We start from the raw sequence: 18,759 nt of genomic DNA on the forward strand, positions 1-18,759 counted from the left end.
ACAAAATTGGAGATAATTAATCTAGTCAAGGTAATAATGAATAGCTGCATCAATCTGCACAGAGATGACTGGTGCAAAAAATGATGTGAACATGGGTCAGCCACAAAAACAGTCACTTGGAGCAGCAGCCCATAAAAATTCAGATCTTGAGAGACTATCTGAATCTAGAATTTCAAACAGACTGCATTTTCCCCTTTCCTCTAAATTTGAAGAACTCATTCTTTTAATATATAATTTTACAATAATTTATGAAAATGAAGAGCAATGTAGAATGCAATCAATCATTCATACTTCTGAATGGGAACCCAAAAATAGCAATGCTGTTCTGCAACTTTGTCAAGAACTGCTGCTGACATCATGTTCGTCCTGCCATACTGGTGAACTTTTTGTCTCATCAGCAACTAAAATAAACTTTTACTTCCCAAAAGCTTTACATTTAATTGTGGGTTTCAGCCATTTGCAGGAAGGGAGGGGTAAAATATGATTTGCAAACTTACCACAAGCCTGTGTTCATTCTTTCCTTTGCTCCACTTCAACATTGTTTTCATGGCAATGGAAGAAGAAAAAAAAATATAATATTTATAACAAAAGTAACTGAAGGAAATTTAAACGCCAAAAAATTCAGGTTTCCCTGTCAAAAATAGGAGGTAGAGTTTCAAGAAAAATTATTTCAGCATCTTCTCAACCTAGAGATATTGTTTTTGAAAAGTCCAGCATGTTTCATTCTGACATTCTTAACTTGGGATATGTCTCATTGTGAATTCAAAAAGGTCTAAGGAAAATTACTACAGGTCACAATATTTAACATTAAAGCAAACTGTTCATGAGTGTAGCCAACAAAAAATTTCACTTAAAAAAAATAGAAAACCTTAATTTTTTTTTCACTTCCTTCTTGAGTTTTTTCCTAGTTCTGTATCAGCCAGAAATTATTTACCCAGTTTCATATATAACAGTGCAGCACAGATGCCTTATTCCTTATAAGTTTCCCAACACAAGGAGAAGGATGCCATAGTGAAATCCTACATGAACACAACTTACATGAAGTGCAGGGAAAGGCATGTCCCTATCAGCTGTGAGACAAGAATGTCATCTGGCCAGCATCAAGTAAATCAGACAACAAAGGGCATTTCCTGATCACACATGTCCCAGAGAAATATAATTTGTGGACAGCTTGAACAAGGGTGGATTTTTAGTGCTATTAATGAGACTTTAGTTCAAGCAAGAGATATTGTCTGTACAGAGTGACTGCATGGACCAAGTCCCAAAATAAAGCAATATTTTTCAACAATAGTGTTCTCTGCTTTAACATGTTCTGTGACTCTGAAGCTAATAAAGATTTTTCCACTGGCAGGGAGATGTTTGGAATCAGGCCCTGAATGTGAGTGGAGAAATCAAATTCTGATCAATTCAAGACAAGGCAGTCTGCATGAAAAATATTGCACTCCCATTTCAAGAAGCACTTTAATCTTTTCACAGCTTGTTTGGACTCATGCCATTTCATTTCACTTAAGAAAATCTACCATTAAATAGGTGTTACTCAAATAGAGAGAAGTTTATTTTGTTTTGTTTTCCTGAATATTACTATTGATACTTTCCAATCACAATTTTCAAATCCTCTTAGATGAGTAAATTGCTTTCAAATGTTTAAATTTTCCTGATGTTTCCTCTACTCTACAGAGATTTGGCAGCTCAGTTCTTCATAAGATCAGTGTCTTGCCCTAACAGATTTCCAGCTTTATGTATAAAGTTAGTGAATGCCAAAAAAGAAACATTCACAGAACTGCTTTGTTGATGCTCTCTATTCTGGAGATTGGTGGACTGAAGATGTAACACAAACTTGCAGTCAAGCTCTATCAAAGTAAGCAAATGTATATGCTTTTGATGGCTGGCTTGATGATGTAATTGCAAAGCATTTGTCATTATTTTTAGACAATTCTTACAGAAAAGAAGTCTTGTCTTCTTGGGAAAGGAGAAAATAAGGGTATTCTAATTTTAAAAAAAGTTTGTAGCTAGCTAGAACTTTAAATACCAAGCCCAGGTACATAAATGGAGTTGGAAGAAATTTTTCCATTAAATATATTGATTTCCTTATAAAATTTTTCAGTTTTCAGAGTCTTCGTCAAAAATTCCTGTTATCTAAACATATGTGAAATCAAGATGAGAACAAAGTAATTGTATTATAGCAGGATCACTGGTAAATTATAGAAAGAAAAAGAAAATGTTTTTTGCCAGATTTTGATATGAAATTGTCTATCTCCTACCATTTTCTGAAGGAGCAAAATAACCCTCTGACCGACTCTAACTGCTATATTATCTTCACAGTAAGGACTCCTCATGAAATTGGGAATACATGTAATGATTTGGAGGCAAGAGTGTATATTCAGTCTATTTTTAAAAAGTAGCCTGAAAAATCTTTGCCACTGAGCAAAACAACTGATTTCTGAGGTTGTTATAAATCGCCAGCTACAGTTTCTTTTCTAGCACTATCATTAGACATGTGGCACACATGTAACTTGCTGACCTTGGAGAAAATAAATTTTGCAACACTCTACAGTCACAGAGAAAACTAGACTGCAAGATGGGAAAAGCTATGAAGTGGGTGCATGGGGTTTGACTACTTGCCCTCAGAAGAGAGTTCTGTTGGAAACGGAGATATCGAAGCTGTCGTATCTGACTGAGCATCTGGTCTGTTTCCTCCATTCTCTTTGTAAGACTTTGGAAGTCTAACATGCTGAGGCAATAAAACCTCTCATTCTATCAGCTTCTGTGTAGGAAAGCTGAAACATTTCAGCATGAAGGAGAGTAATGAGCAGATCAAAGGGTGATCTGTTAGGAACAGGATGGAAATACAAGACATGTATCACACACATGGAGTCTCTGTGTGTAAACTTTCACTGTACTTCACTGTCATGGGCTGGCCTGCTGCATAGCATGGATTCCAGGGAAAGCTTTTGATGTGAATCATTTCCTCATAGACTTGTACACAGTGGCCACCTGCTGAAAAAAGAAAAAAGAAAAAAGGAATTATATTCATTTATGCACATGCATCAAGAAAATGCAAAGCTCAGACTTGGCAATCACCTACTGCTGATTTCACCCAAATTTTACTGAGTCGATGCGCAGGAAGTTGTGCATTCCCTGTTAACTGCAAATTAATCCTTTCAGCTAATGCTTTTTGAACAGTGTCTTACACAGTAAAGAGCCAGGATGAAACAGCTATCTGCCTGAGTAGTGTCAAAGGGGAAAGTGAGCAGCTCTGGCTTTCACACAGGAACTGGGGCATTTACCAGGAATGATGCATCCTGCCACTCAGTTTTATTCTCAAACTTTTCAGCAGCAGGTCTTGGTCAGTGGTATGAAATACTGAATGTAAAAGAATCATTATGTCTTATTCCACAGCCAAAAGGAGATAAGTCAGCAAAACAAGTCCAGTGCAGAAAATGAATGTGAATATTGCAAAGGACATGTGTCAAAACTTAGTCAACTTTTGAAAGAAGAGCTCAAAGTAAGTGGCACTTGGAAGTTTCAAGCAATCATTTCTTGTTCAGGCCATCAGCAATCATTTTCCTTATGGAAGCCGTTCTATTCTGATGCAGCATTTAAGTGTCAGAACCAGGCATTAAGTCACTGCCACTACAGATGCCAGTGTATCTCTACGGACAGAACCAGGAGATCATGACTCCTGACTCCACCAGTCACCCAGGAGGTCCACAAGCAACACTGGTTAATATTCTTGGTGAGAAACCTGTTCTTCTCACAAGCAGAAATGTCTCGGGTACCACAGACATGCAATTCCAGACTGTCCTTCTTTAAGTATTTCAAAAACCCAGGGAAAACAACATAATTATATATATATAACAACATAATTTATATATATATATAAAAATATTATCTTTGTTTATTGCCCGCTTGTCAACCTATGCTCCAGCTGATGAAACTGATACACAAGGAATCTCCTTTCATGAATTACTAGCAGTTAGGTTTGTTTGCTCCTTCTTGGGAGCATCACTGAGCTGCATTACAACTTCATTCAGCTCTCCCCTCCAGTCTACTGCAGCAGCTGCAAAAAACTAGCTTCTCATGCTTTCCAAATACCAACCTTGGATTATGGACACTTTCACTTTTTTTCTGTAGGTCTTGAGGTTCTTTCACCTTATGTCCATTCAAATGGTAAATAACAATGATATGTTTTATTTTGGATGCTGTGGATGTTCAACATGTTCAGGTCATGACTGGATGAGATCATATGAATTCTTCGTCTAGCTGGGTAAGCCATCCAGTGGAGACCAAACACAGCTTTGACTTTTCAGTCCAGCCTGCTAATGTTGCAGGTGCATTTTATTCTCAGAGTTTATGCACATTTTGCATCAGAAAAATGGGAAAAATATGCAGCTGATTCCTGAACTAGCCAATATCTGAGTCTGCTGTCTGATCCTCTAATGCCTTGCTCTTTTAGTCTTTTTGGATTTATCAATAAAAACACGTGAAATAATCGTAGCTCTGACCCTACCAGCTACCTCTGCTTCCACTAGAACAAAAAGTCCTCTAGGAATCAATGAAGCACACACAGAGGGACTAATTAAACCCCTGTGTCATTTCCTTTGAAATGGTCATACTGCACTTCTTATCTTGTATTCATTCAACCCCAGTGGTGGTGCAGTAGTTTTAGCAGGGTTGTACTTAAGCAATAATACAGGGCAGCGTGACAGTCATGATGAGATCACACTACATTGAATTGCTAGTTTGAAAACTGAAGACCAGGAACACCAGACAGTCAAGATATTCTTGTGAGTGTATAAGAAATACTGGAGTGCCTGAAAGATATTATAAATTAGTCTTGTGTGTTATGGGAAGAAACTGAAATCATGAAGAATAATGAAATCAAATAACATGGGGCTTATATGTTTTATACCAACATTAGATCTCCATATTACAAAAGAGGCCACCCTGGCTCTGAGCACAGGCATATCCAGCTTTTACCTGCTTTCCACTAGTGATGGGAAATCAGTGTCTACAGACAAGTTACAGAAAGGGGCATGTGGCCAAGACTTCCTCAAATATTCCTGCAGCTGCTGGTGATTCAAAGATAATATCCTCATAACTAGTAGTCTGGATCCTAAAGCCCTCAGAATAGATGAATGCAATAGAAATGCTCTGAAATTATTGCTTGAGACTAAGAAACCCCAAACTGCCTGCAATAATTCACATTTAATTTTACTATTTATCTAGGAAATGCACATACACCCATATGCCACTTCTGCATTTGAGCTTTTGAGGAGTATCTCCATGCTGACTGTGGTATGTGAGTTTACCTCTACTCTATACTCACATCAGCACAACCACAATGTGTTTTTTAATGAATTGAATGTTACAGAGCCAGAAGTAGTCACTTTGTTTTTTCCTTCCTTTTTCTCCTTTCAGGAGGATTGTTTATCATCATCCTGTGCAATATAAGCACTGAGAATGGGTCTTTTACTCTCTTCCTCCTTGTGAGAGACTTGAATATCAATGGTTAATCACTCAAAACAGTCAGATGTTTTCAAAAGCAGTGGTGCTGTGCTGACCATATACAAAGCAACCATGCAGGTGCAAAGGGGTTGCACACCTGCCCACCACAAGGCTACAAGCTGGGTTTTGAGCCAGGTAAGGGGAGAGGCCGAAAAGCAGACCCCGAGAGACTGGAAAATGCTTTTCATCATGCCAGTGTCCTCCCTTCCACAGGTGTCAAAACTTCCCTCCGGAGGACATACTGGGGCATTCTAGGTAGGCCTGAGGGTATTCACCCCTTCTGATGGAACAAAATTGCTCAGCAACACTACCATGAGAGGCAGTTGTCATATCTTAGAAGGGACCATGAACCATCAAAGACCCCAGAGTGTGCTCATGATCCACAGTGTTAAATGAGACACTGTAAAACTCCCTATCCCAGAGAGTGTACCTGGGCATTCCCACAGAGCCTGAGCATATATTAACCCATTGAACTTTGTGTTTCATGGGCTTCCTCTATCCCTGACAGATCAAGACTCTGACCATCACTTCAACCAATATGTTGTCGCTGGATCCACAGATAGTATCTTTCTACTCTTATCCTTTCTATTTATTTCTTTCTTTTCTGCTTATAAATTTTCTTAAGTGTTATTTTTATGCTTTATATTGTTGCATTTCTAACCAAAATGGCTACATATTAAAATTTGCTGAGTACCTTATTCTACCTTAACATTCTAAAGTTTGCAAGTAAGAGTTTGTTACTGAACCTCCTGAGAATTTCGTTGTTTCTCTCATGCACCATCCAGAGTGAAACAAACAACCTTCCCCTAAACTCACTGTCGTAACCAATTTCTGTAACATTAGAACAAATCTGTGGCTATTCTTTTATCTGTTTCTCATGAATACAGATGCCTCTTGCTGATAACCTGCCTCTATTAATTGCTGTCCTTTAGATTACCTGTTTTACAGTTTTAATCATGAACTTTTACAAGGATCTGGTATACAACACTGAAAAGTTTTCTTATACCATCAGAAGGTCATGAATTGCAATGTATTAAATACCATCCACAAACTGCTCTCACCTGCTTTGAATGCTCTTAGGACACCATAAAGAGTAATCAGTAAATTATTTAACCATGTGCATAAACTGAAAATACCATATACTAAGGACTCAGAAATTTATTTTTGTGAATTTTACTGATAGCCAAAAATTATGAATCAGTTTTAAAGATGCAACCTAAGCTATAGAATTCCTAGGATTAGCAAACCTGAAAAATTCTACTTTTGAATGCTTAATCAAGTTGCTTTATAATTTTTGCCTCAGTTTCCTGCTGTATAAAATGAACTTATCATTTTTTGTGTATACAGGGCCATTCTGAAAGCACTAGATCAGAACTGTTTGAACTTCTGAGTATCACTCTGTTTCCAGTAAAGTCGGTGACCGATTTCAATATGAAGATACTACTGAGGATATTAGTGTATTCAGCTTTGGAAAATAGAAACCAGTTTTGAAATCCTTATAAGGAGAAAATAATAATTCTGCAATTGTGCAGCCATCTCTCGTTAGGGTTGGACAGATCATGGCATTGTATGGAATCCCACTGCAAAGAGCCATTTGCGAACATACTTACTGTGCATTGGCCATATCCAAGGCATTTTACAAGTCTGTGCATGGATAACTATGGAGTCCTACTGGCTGTCATGGCTTTGCAACAGTCCAAATGTATCTGGCTAAATTGGCAAAGAAAGATTCAGTAATGTCCTAAAAATAAATAAGGTTACTACAATATAAGCTGGTTTATAATTAAAAATAATTATTATTATGCAATTAGTCTCTGTTTGCATTAAATGAATGCAAGATATATGCAGATCTCAAGATAACACCTGAATTACATAGATAAAGTAATGTGAAGCTTGTTAAGGGCTCTGTTCTTTTGATGAGAGTGCTGTTGTGTACTGAAATATTATTGGTGTGTTCTTGTAATTCTGGTAGCAAAAATACAGTTTCTTTGCTGAAGTCCAAGTACATGTAAGTTAGAAAACAGTTGATGTTGTGTGTAACTGGACTTGAATTCAGCAAAGGACGAAAGAATTCAAATACTTAGTTTTAGGTTTGCCATATTAATAAAGTAGCAGCACTTTTCAGCATGGACAGTAAATACCTGTGTCATTGAGGACTTCTGTATCAGGATCTAGGCTGCATAAAGAAGACACAGTTTGATAAAATTACAGTTTTAAATCTTTTTGACACAGCTTCAAAAGGCCAAACTCTGACTGAGCTATTAGCTGCCTAGAGCAGAGTTCAATCTTCAGAAGAATTATGCAAATTCCCAATATTCATTCTGTCAAAAATAAAGAAATATGTACAAAAAGACAATAACATTTCCCAACAACAACAGTAGTAATGTTGTTCTAGTTAAGAATTCAACCACTACTGCCAGACACAATAATTTTGACAAAACAGGGTCAAACCAACACAGCTTTTTCAGAGACACTACAAGGTGCAAAACAAAGGACAGGAAATGCTGATTCAGGTAAAAATTCTAAGTTTAAATCCAGTTGCTGGAGAAGTTTCTTTTCCTTCTTTAAGTCCTACTTCTGGTATCATAAGAGACTGGAAAGCTGGAAAGGGCTCCAGACTCTGGAACATAAAACTCATTGGACAATTGAACAACATCGTGTGGTTTGCCCCTCACTGAGGGCTGTGGTGTGAACACAGGACAGTAGGGGTAGCAGAGTTAAAGTTAGGAAACGATGGAAAATTTCCTGAACTCTGTAGGGCTCAATGTGGATGAGCCACAAGGCACAGTCAGTTCCTAGAGATGTTGCTAAAAGCCAAAAGTGCTAAGCACCTCCCAGGAAAGCTTAACACCACAGATTCCACTTTTTCAAGTCAGTTGTAGGTTCTTTCACTGGGCATTGATTTAAACTATAAATATATATGAGGTCTAACTCCTAATCATATAAATAAATCAATATCCTGGGAAATACAAGACTTCCTTGTTTTCACTTATCTTTATTTTTTCAACTGCTGTACATTATCTGAATTTAAATGCATATAATCATAATAGGAGCTAAGCATGAAGTATTGAGCCATTGCCACTCAAACAAAAGATGAATCTTCTCTCCCAAGATAAAAGCATTTACCTCAGCTATTTTATAACACTCCTCTCTGTTTTATCAAATCACTTTGAAATAATTCCTTCCAAACAAAATTGATTTCTAATCTCTCCTGTTGCCTACTAGCTGGCTCCAGGTCTAAGAGACCTTGGGATACTGTCATCCTACAGACTCTTCTCTGTTTTCAATTCAGATGGTAGCAGCTCTTTAAAAGTACCTTGCTCCTAAAAAAATAATATGTGTATATGGCCCTGATTGATAGAGCTCTTATTTTACTTTCAAGTTTCTGCAGCCACACGGAATTCTTCTAACAGTAATTTCATTATTGGGGGAAAAAAAAGTTGAGTAAATAAAACACCAATACATATACATTTCTTTCAGCGAGAAAATGTGTGATTTTCCATTTACAATGATTACCTGGGAAGTGAAGACCCCAATACTCCAGTTTCTTCTACCATTCAGACATAATGTCTGAGTACTACTCTACCATTCAGACATAATGTCTGAGTACTACAGTTTCACATGCTCATGAGGAAGGATTTATGGATGCATCATATTGTTTCCTTTGCTTCAGAAACACTTGAATAACAATACTTCTGGTTCTCAGATGGATGCCATGTGTGCAGCGTTCCCTCCAAACAAGTCCCCCAGGGATCTGATGCACATTTGTTTTACTGTTGATAGCATGTTCCCCATAACTTCAGATGCTCCACACTGAAAGGAAGAACTTGGTCTGCATCCTCATGGAACCCATGAATCTTGTGTCTCCACAAAATATCATCAGTGGAGAAGATTAACTTGCAGGGAGGAGGTAACAACACAAGAAGAAAACACCCTGTTGGAGACAGACTCCAGCGGGTCTCCTTTACTCGTAGAGCTCCTGTGGGACACAAACCCACAGCCTATACATCTGCAAAGGCAGAAGGAGAAAGCATCCAGTCTCCATTTTTTCATCCTCTAGAAATATTTCATCCTTTTGAATAATTTTAATTCCAAAATTTTTGAGGTATTTGTCCACTGCAGAGGGAAAAAAAATACAGAACAGGAAAACCATCACAGTCTCCAACTTGCTGCCAGCCATCCTTGGCTGGAGTCCTGAAGCTTCACTGAGAGCCAGCACGTGATGCTCTGCACAGAGCACAGCAGCCACTGCTGTGTATGGCAACAGCTGGGCTGTAACATCCGCCTCTCATTGTAGTAACACTTCATTAAAAAACATAGAAAATGCTCAAAATATTTCCATGCCTCACAGCCTGTATCTGGTAAACCGATTAGAAAATTAAATGATCTGTTTTCTTCAGGTTTTCTGGATTAAATATACATCATAAAGTGTGCAAGAACTACTTGAGTGACATTCAAATCCCAAATTCAACTCATAAAATGTAATTAAGTGTCATAGTTATGAGCAGTGATAACACTGCATGTTACAGCCTGCATTTGAACAGATAGGAAATAAAAAGAAAAACGTGGTTTGTGTCTTCATTTTTTTAAGATATATACAGTATCAGATTACACATCAGACAGTGATAGGAACCGTGTGAGGGTATGAAATACCGATCGCAGCTTCATTCCATGGAGGAAAGGATGACTCCTGAAGAGCTGCTACTTGATTCATTACCAGCTGAAACTACAGGATTAAATATCAATACACTGATATTTCATCTTTCATCCTGACTCAAATCCTATCCTGGATTGAAGGCAAAGTCCTCACTGCCATTCATGGAACTTTCTATGGACAGGGCCTCAATTTGTCACAAAAAACCTGTTTCTAAGAGTCATTTAAAATGTTATCTTTCAACAGCCTAAATGAACTCATTCACTTGAAAAATGAAGAGCTTTAGGAAGTCTTTTTATTTGCTATTTCAGCTAAGTAACATACGAAACCAAAGTGCATCCTCAACTCATTGTGAAGGGCTAAAGAGAACAACTGTGATAGGGACTGATCTCCTAAAATAACTAAATCAAGAGTGACTTCAATATGCCATTCAGCTTGCCGAGCAGACTGTGGCTGATCTTTCCAATTTAGATCAGAAGATCTTTTCTTGGTTATTGCTGAGATATTTACATAAAAGACGCGACATTTTCTGAGGGAATAAAGATGTACGTACCAAAAGGTTGAAAATAATTGCAGACTCAAAAACTAGAATCTCCTGTTTCTAGTGGCAGAGTTACAAAATTAGCTTGTGATGCTCCTGTTACTCCATCACTGTCAATTGTGAGGGTTAATAATGATGCAATCCCTGTGCAAACTCAGCCTGGTGGTTTGCATCAAGCAGTGCAAGATAGATTACTATCAAGTGCAGAGTCCTCTTCCTCACACACCAGATCTGGAAAATCATTGCAATTTCATTCTGGAAAATCACTGCAATTTCTGTGTCTCCAAAGAAAATTGTTTAATCATCCACATTTCAGTCAATGATATAAAGCTGACTTACTGTTACACTAATTGTACTAGTTATATAGATTAAAACAGAGTGCCTAAGAGCTTTATTTTTCTCCTCAAATGTGATACAAGAATTGAGGAGGAAAACAGCAAAAAGAAATTTTGCAGCTGATTCCCTGGAACCCATTTTGGCCTAGCCATGCAGCTCATCTGCCATCTAGTCTTGAGATTAATAGAAGCAACTGAATCTGATCACATCCCGGCAGTGTGTGGTGAGAATGAAGGGAAATGGGTGCAGATCTCCCCACACAGTTGTGGTGCTCTTCGGGGCAAAGGCACTTCCTGAACATGGAACTGTATCTCCCCACTGGACAATCTGTTTCTCCTGATAGTCTAAACCCCATGAGGACTCCAGGGTGCATTTTCCATTAAGAAAAGGATGCATTACTATAGCAAGTCTTTGCACAGCAACAGCACCTTATTTTTAAGTGCCCTATGACTGGGGCACACTGTGACTGATTCCAGTCTTCCACAAAGAAGTCAAATGCCATCAAGGTGTCACAAGGTTAAATGAGTGCAGGATGGATCCAATACCCTACATTTTATTTATGGTATATCTGTGTTGCATATAAATTGGCGCAAGTATGAGGAAATATGAGCATCTTAGCATCCTTCAGTGCCAAATGCAGACATGATGCAACATAGTCATTTTCTCAATTCAACACAACATACAATATGCCACTCTCCATCAAGCTAAGCAACTGAAATGCGCTTCAGGCCAATGGAAAAATCCCTAAAAATAGCTAAGCTGTTTCTGGGCAAAAGGAGAAGTATTCAAAATTTCCTTGAAATGGTTCCCACCTGGATTTGCTGGAACAGCAACATGAACGCTCAGTGACAGGAAGCTCACTGGTAAGGAATTGTCCCCTGAGTATTACCCTGCTTTTCCAAAAGCAGTGCAAACATGGCTTGTAGCAGTTCTTTAATGCACTGTACATGAAAGCTGCTCTCTAAACTGTTTAAATGCTCCATTGTGAAGCACTGTATTAGCAGCTTTCTGCTGCTCAAACACCTTCAGATTGTAATATATTATAATAGTGCTATTCTCATAGAGATCATTTTACAAATACAACACAAAAGACTGTCACATGAGAATCTACTAAACTGTATCAAGGAAAATAAACACTCACTGCAGAGGGACTTGCTTATTTTGCTAAGACATTTTATAGTGCATTAGCATAAAAATACTACTTCTGTCTTTCAGGTTCACCCACAGCAATGCTTAAGAGCATTAGATGTGTTACAAATACAATTATTTTGGCATCATGATTATTTATTAATACATATTTGCAAACTTTCTAGGCCACTATTCAGCCCTGACATGCAACCTGAGTAAATTACAGAATTTTCATAATTGAAAGCAGAGGGAGAGATGGTTCTTCCACTTTCATACATGTCACTGGCATGCAGGTACAAGAAAGCATGTTCTGCCAGATCTCGTCTTCCCAGAAGCTCATGGAGGTCCTGAAGAGGCTGGAGGTGTCTAGTTTTCCTGATGGATATACATAGAAGCATAGCATTGATCATGTCAACCCTCCCTGGAAACCGTGTTATCTGGTATGGGATAGTCTTATCCCACATCCTTCCTTCCTTTTTTTTGCAAATGTCCTTGCTGCCATTCTCCTTGAGGCTGTTCTCCCCATTATACGGTCAACCACCATGAGTAAGAGATACGCCCAGGGCTTCACCAGAAACCAACAGCAGAAGAGAAACTACAACACAGATTGCCCATATTTTAAACAGTTGCATTTATCTATTGAGCCATTCTTGTCCTCATCCTCTTCGGTGCCACTTAACCCACCATCCTTCGATACAGAGCCATCCTATCATGAAAGCTTCTGCAGGCTTTTGTAGGTCCCTGGATGGAGCAAGGTCTCCTTGCAAAGATCCTTTCATGAGCAGGACTCATGGGTTCAACCAGTGTGGATGAGAGGATTGCTGCAAAACTCCTCAATTTTCAGTCATAGTCTCTTTCAGGTTCAGATAGCTTCACTGCAGAATGTAAAAACCTTACACAAGATTAAGGATAAAAATTTCCATTTTTATGGTATTTTTAGCTTATATTTCATTTTCCAGGCTCCAGTTGGCTTGAACTGGAGCCACAATGCTTGTGACGCTTCAAACACAAAAAGGAATTAAAAAATGTGACAATTCTTAAAATGTGTTTCTTGTTGTATAACAAATTCCCAGAGTTGTAGATTAAACTAAAGGGAACAGGAGTCATAATGTGGGGATTATATAGAATTTCACTTTGTGCTGTGGCAAAAAGTTAATGCTTGCCTTGTTCTAGTCAGTAAGTAGAAAACATATTTTGCAAGAGCACAACACATAGCTTAGCTGATTGGAAAATTCAGGCATATATGAATCAAATATTTTCCTGCACAATTTAGTGAAAGCTAATAACAAAAAAGTGTGAGGTACTTCTGCTCCTCATCTGCTCAGCAGAATTTAGGGCAGAACTACGGGCACAACTCCTTATAATTTTATCAATATTTTTCTACTTGATGTCCCTCCAGATAGCTCATCCTAAGGAATCTACCTGCACACCTTAGACATACACAATTCAATACCTTGGTTATTAGCTTTTTCTTTTCTTTTGTGCTAGTTTCTTAAAATTATACCTTGACCAAGTTCTTATGTGTGTCTCATAGAATTCTGTTAACAAGAAAATGGATCAATAGCTGGAAATCACACTTTTTCTTATTACAAACCCAGTCATTTCTGTTTAAAAGACAGAAGCATAAGTAGGAAAGCTGAAATCAAAGGGAAAGAAACGAGGTTTATTTCATTTGGGCTTTTTGGATTTTTTACTGCAATTCACTTTTAATCACATCCTGAAGTAGGGTAATAGCTTAAAATCTAAAAGAGGTGTTGAACCCAAACTTTGCCATGAAGGCCTTCAAGCTTTTCCATGCTTGTTTACGCGTGAATGGATTCATCTGCCCATCTTGCTCTCAGCGGCTGCCCTTTAGTTGCCTGTTTAAGTCTTCGGAGCCTAAATCGCATTTGGAGTCTAAATTGATTGAATCAAACAACTTACACTAAAAATTGTATTAAATTGTCATGTACATTGTCTGTTGTCTCAGACTGCAAAGGCTTTGGAGCTGGGGTGTTCTTTTTATGTTTAAGCATCATTTTGATTCAAGCAACTCTCTAGCTTGTATGTGCATTCAAAACAAACGTAATATATGTTACTGATTGTCAAAAGTACCTGAATCCTCTGTCTTACACCAGCAATATGAAATGAAGAACAATAAACAGTTGTTCAGCTGCAGACAATGAGCCTAAAAAAGTAATGTTTTATATATTTATACTGGCAGCTAAATGGGCAGGGAGTGAATTAGCAGAACCCCACCTGAAGGAATTCACGTAGAAAAACAAACATTTATGATAATTTTTTTCTTTTATTTTTTTTCTCCTCAAGTCTAGGAAAAATCAGACTGCTATGAAATGAGGTAAAAGTCCAATTCCCATTTCCCCATGCTTATCAACAACAAAAGTTGGATTTATCTCTTTTTTTTTGATAAATCTTTCATTAGGTGGCATACATGTGCATTTTCTTTAGGAGACCGACTTTCCCCTCCCTCTTTAAAGGCAATCCCTGTGAAGGAAATTCCTTGGGCAGAAAGATATGGCTTCTTGCTGAATGCCAGAGGACAGTATGAGCAGCATTGGAGTTGGTCTGACCTGTGGTTAGGCTGTGGATGGACTGTCTGGGCCATCCATCTAGTTTTGGATCCAGGTGCTAGTTTTGTGGGCACCTTACTGCCCTTGAAATGTTGAAAGTTTGTTTGATTTCATATGGCCTCCTATCAAGACTATCTCTGAAGTTAAAAGGCTGCTCCACCTCTCATATGCAGCATGCAGTGACAGAAAAGCAAATTAAGTAGTGGAAGGAAAGGGAAAGGGGTTTAACTTTTGAAGCGTCAGTGTACACTGGCTTACCGGAAAAGAAAAAAGGAATTACACAGAGAAGCCTCACTAGGACAGAGAAAACATAAAGTCCCCAAGGCAGGCAGTCACAGTGATACTGGCTTTCTAAGAAGCTGCATTTAAGTGTTTGTTTTCTAAAGTCACTCAAGTACTTCTTCCACGTCGGGAGTGGACGTGCCTTTTCCTGCAGGTAGGATGGGTCGTTGCAGTTTTAACAGATGAGGCTTTAGTTGCTTTATTATGTGGGACCATTGAAAAGCTGTATTCTTTAAGGAGAGCCAGTCACTTATTTAATCTATCATTTTAATAATAATAGGATGATGCAATTTATTAGCACCATAATATTGATAGTGGGTTAGAACTGGCTGTTACTTGATGGAAATATTTAGGCATATATTTTCAGTTTTGTTACTATTCCTCTAGCAAGTTCATCTATTGCATTATTTTCTAATACCAAAAAACACCTGAAGACTAGATATAAAGGCTGGTTTTTATTACAAAGAACTTAACTGCAGCTTTTAGAAGTTATTGAGTTAACTCACATATGTCTGAATATACTCAAAAGGTGGATGTGTGGGTTCAATACTTGTCAAGAATGGTAAGACTCAGTCTGTGTTTGCTGTATTTTGTCATCCAGGTTTTCTTATCTCTAATTCCATTCTCTCTCCCAAAAGCTGAGAAACATTCATATTTTTTCAACAATATCTGGATGCTGGGATTTCTGGATGTCTGACAGTTGGAACAGAGCTGAAGTGCAGAGGCACACAGCAATGTGGAGGGAATGCAATCCTCCTAGGAATGGGTCACTACACCTGCACAGAGACATGATAGAGTTAAATTAGGTGCTACACACTCATAGGATGATACAGAAAATGGTATCCCTGTGGGTATGTTTGAGTACCTTGTTTTAGGAGTAACCTTTAAGAATTTAGTACGAAAGTTTCCAAAATATTCTTCCAGAATAAGTGTAAAAATGTAGAAAGCTTCAAACAGGAATTGTTATGCATATATGCCTTTGTCAAAATACAGGTTACTCTGGATCTTGTACAATAAGAGGATATTTCTTCAAGAAAGACAAGTTCTTTTTGAGTATTAGCAGTTTTTCCATTGCAGAACAGTCAGACAGTTCCTGCATCTAAACAATTTCCTGTATATTATAAGTTTTTTATACTTCCTGTACATTTGAAAGTAGTGGAAAACAAAATATATTATTTTGTTAAAGGAAAGCATTAACCTAGAACTTGCTGACACCATCTTGTGGTTTATACAATATCCCCAGCCTTTAGCTGATTTGCAAAGTTCAAATAGGAGCAATAAAAGATGACCCTTGCTTGGACAACCAGTGTACTACAGAAACTGATCATGTGGCTATGTAAGCAGCTTGGTATGAGGGGGAGGGGAGAGGCTGAGTTTACCAAAGCAAAACAAGAGAAAGCGCAGTCAATTCTGAGTTAAATATACTTCCTTGTGTCTTGCCCTGAAGGCCTTCAAACTTTAGCATCAATGAGCTCCAGTGCAGGAACTTGGTATTGTTTGTGGCTGACAATGTTTCTGGAGAAGCCTGTCTCACAGAACACTCTGCTGACATTGTCCTTAAGAAGTCAATAACATTATCAAAGGAGTCTTTACCAGAAGTTAGATGATTAGCTTCTAACAACCCTAATTTCTCTATTCATAGGTTTGCTAAAGGTGCTTGGAGGACTCTTTGAGAAGTATGATGCTATTAATTAGTTATTATTTCTTACATGAAACTGATGGAAAAAGCCAAAATTCAGTCCATTGTTTTTAATCAGATGTGCTAGTGATCAAGATCTGACTGAAACAATAAATTTCAAGAGCTGCATATGTTAAAGAGTTATTAAATTTGTATAATGAGTCTCAGTGAATGGGCTGTCTCCTAAGGAGAATCACTTCCACATCTCATGAACATTGCTATGATTTTTTCTGTGAGATCTCTAGTCTGCCAGTCCCTCCAAGGTCTTAGAGTTTGTTTCTGCTCTTTAAAGCCAATAACACAATGTTTTAATATCACCTCTAGTATCAATGGTGACTGTTAGTCCAAGTAGATGTGGGACCTGTCCTGTAAACCAACCATGTTTATCAGTGTCCTGGAAGAGTTGCTGGAGTACTCTTCCATGAAATTTGCAGATGTCACCAATTGAGGGTGACCACTGCACCAGGGGCCCATTTAAGAGATGGAGACAGGTCCTCCAAAATAGTATATGTTGGGAGGACAAGAGATAATCAGAAAGTTTTGGGCTGGATATTGGAAGAAAATTGCTCCTCATGAGGACATTGGTAAGTGGGATAGATAACCAAGGGAGGCTGGCTGGTATCCAGAAGCACAGCCAGAAGTTTTAAAAAGAGGTTAGAAAAATCCTGAAACATTCCCCTCTAATTTTCAAGCTGGCACTACTTTGAGAATGAAGTGAGACAGGAGACTCATTTGCTCAATTTTCTTTGATGTTGCATCTTCTGTGTATCTATCAGATATAATTTGGTTTTATTCCACTGTAAAGTATGCTAAGAGCTTTGAGATGTGAAGAATAACAGGGCTGAATGATTTCAACAGTTGTTGAGTCTTTTTTTACCCTTAGTCTTGTTTATGTACTTGGTACCTCTAATAAACATACAACCCATTGCTGGATCCTGAGTGAGTCCTATTCTTCATTGACAAAACCCATTTTCAGCAGTTTTCTAATTTTTTGAAGATCGAGCACAGAAATATCACCATTCCCAGTAGCACAGAGTGATATGAAAATATCACAGAAACAGAGTTCATGTTACACAGGGACAGCACCATTGAAAACAGTGTCTTATTTCAAAAGTATATTTAAAATGGCCTGAAACACTTACCCTGTTGAGAAAATAAGACTCTTTAGAGTAGTGAGCTACCTTGTGAAAATTCTAACACATAGCTTTTGAAAAATCCTTGCTCCTGACACAGTTATTTCTCATTATACGCCTCCAGGGCCCAGCTGCTGCTCTCGGGAGTCACAGGTTTCTGTGTGGTCCTCTCCCACCTCTTCTGCGGTATCTGGACATTCCTCAGAAAGGCATCTGTCCATGATTACAGATCTTCCTCATGTCATGGGTCACATCACCAGGAAAGTGGGAAGGTTCAAGATGACAAACTGAGAATCATCTTTCACTGTCAACTCCATGGGATCAAAGGAAAAACAAACCCTATCTGTTCTGGCAAATGATGAAGGAAAGAGGAAAAGCACAGGCTATTAGGTTAATGTAGGCAGACAGGGCTGACCTCTGACATCTAGATTAGTTTGTTTTGCTGCAGTGTTTTGCATACTGAAATCACTTTTATCAGGGAACCTCCAAGCACTTTGGAGAACATGTAATTAAGATGTGTGACAGCTCTGTGAGATGCAATTGCAGTTGTCCCACAGTGCGGCAACCCTCACAGAGATACTAAGTTGCTCAGGTAAGTACCTAAAAGTAACTGAAGTATATTGGCTACAGTAGCCGCCAGATGTAAGGGTAACAACAGCACAGGGATTTGGTGACAGCACTACTTATACTCGGTCCAAGTGCCGTGAATGCACAGGTCAGAACTGAGAAGAAAGTTCACTATTGGTAAAGCAGTCTGGAGGATGATGACCTCAATCCAAGAGTGGAAAGTGAGGAACTTCTGACACCAGTTTTCACCAGGTAAACCTGCACAGAAAGAAACGGGAGTCATTAACCGTTGGAAACTTTATTGTGCTACAAAGTGCTTCTGAATTAGAAGTGATAATGAAACTGCCACTGCTGAAAGTAGA

The 18,759-nt window shown here is 38.3% G+C and overlaps 1 long non-coding RNA gene across 3 annotated transcripts in view; it reads right to left on the reverse strand.

The window, feature by feature from the left end:
* Positions 1 to 8,483: 8,483 nt before the first annotated feature.
* Positions 8,484 to 18,759, reverse strand: part of LOC116438236 — a 37,567-nt gene continuing 27,291 nt past the window's right edge. For all 3 annotated transcript variants that reach the window (XR_004237640.1, XR_004237642.1, XR_004237641.1), the window contains one exon: positions 8,484 to 18,655. This is a non-coding gene — a long non-coding RNA (uncharacterized LOC116438236). The remainder of the gene's footprint in view (positions 18,656 to 18,759) is intronic.

This window comes from Corvus moneduloides, chromosome Z (genome assembly GCF_009650955.1).
Source record: "Corvus moneduloides isolate bCorMon1 chromosome Z, bCorMon1.pri, whole genome shotgun sequence".
In the NCBI taxonomy this organism is placed as follows: domain Eukaryota; kingdom Metazoa; phylum Chordata; class Aves; order Passeriformes; family Corvidae; genus Corvus; species Corvus moneduloides.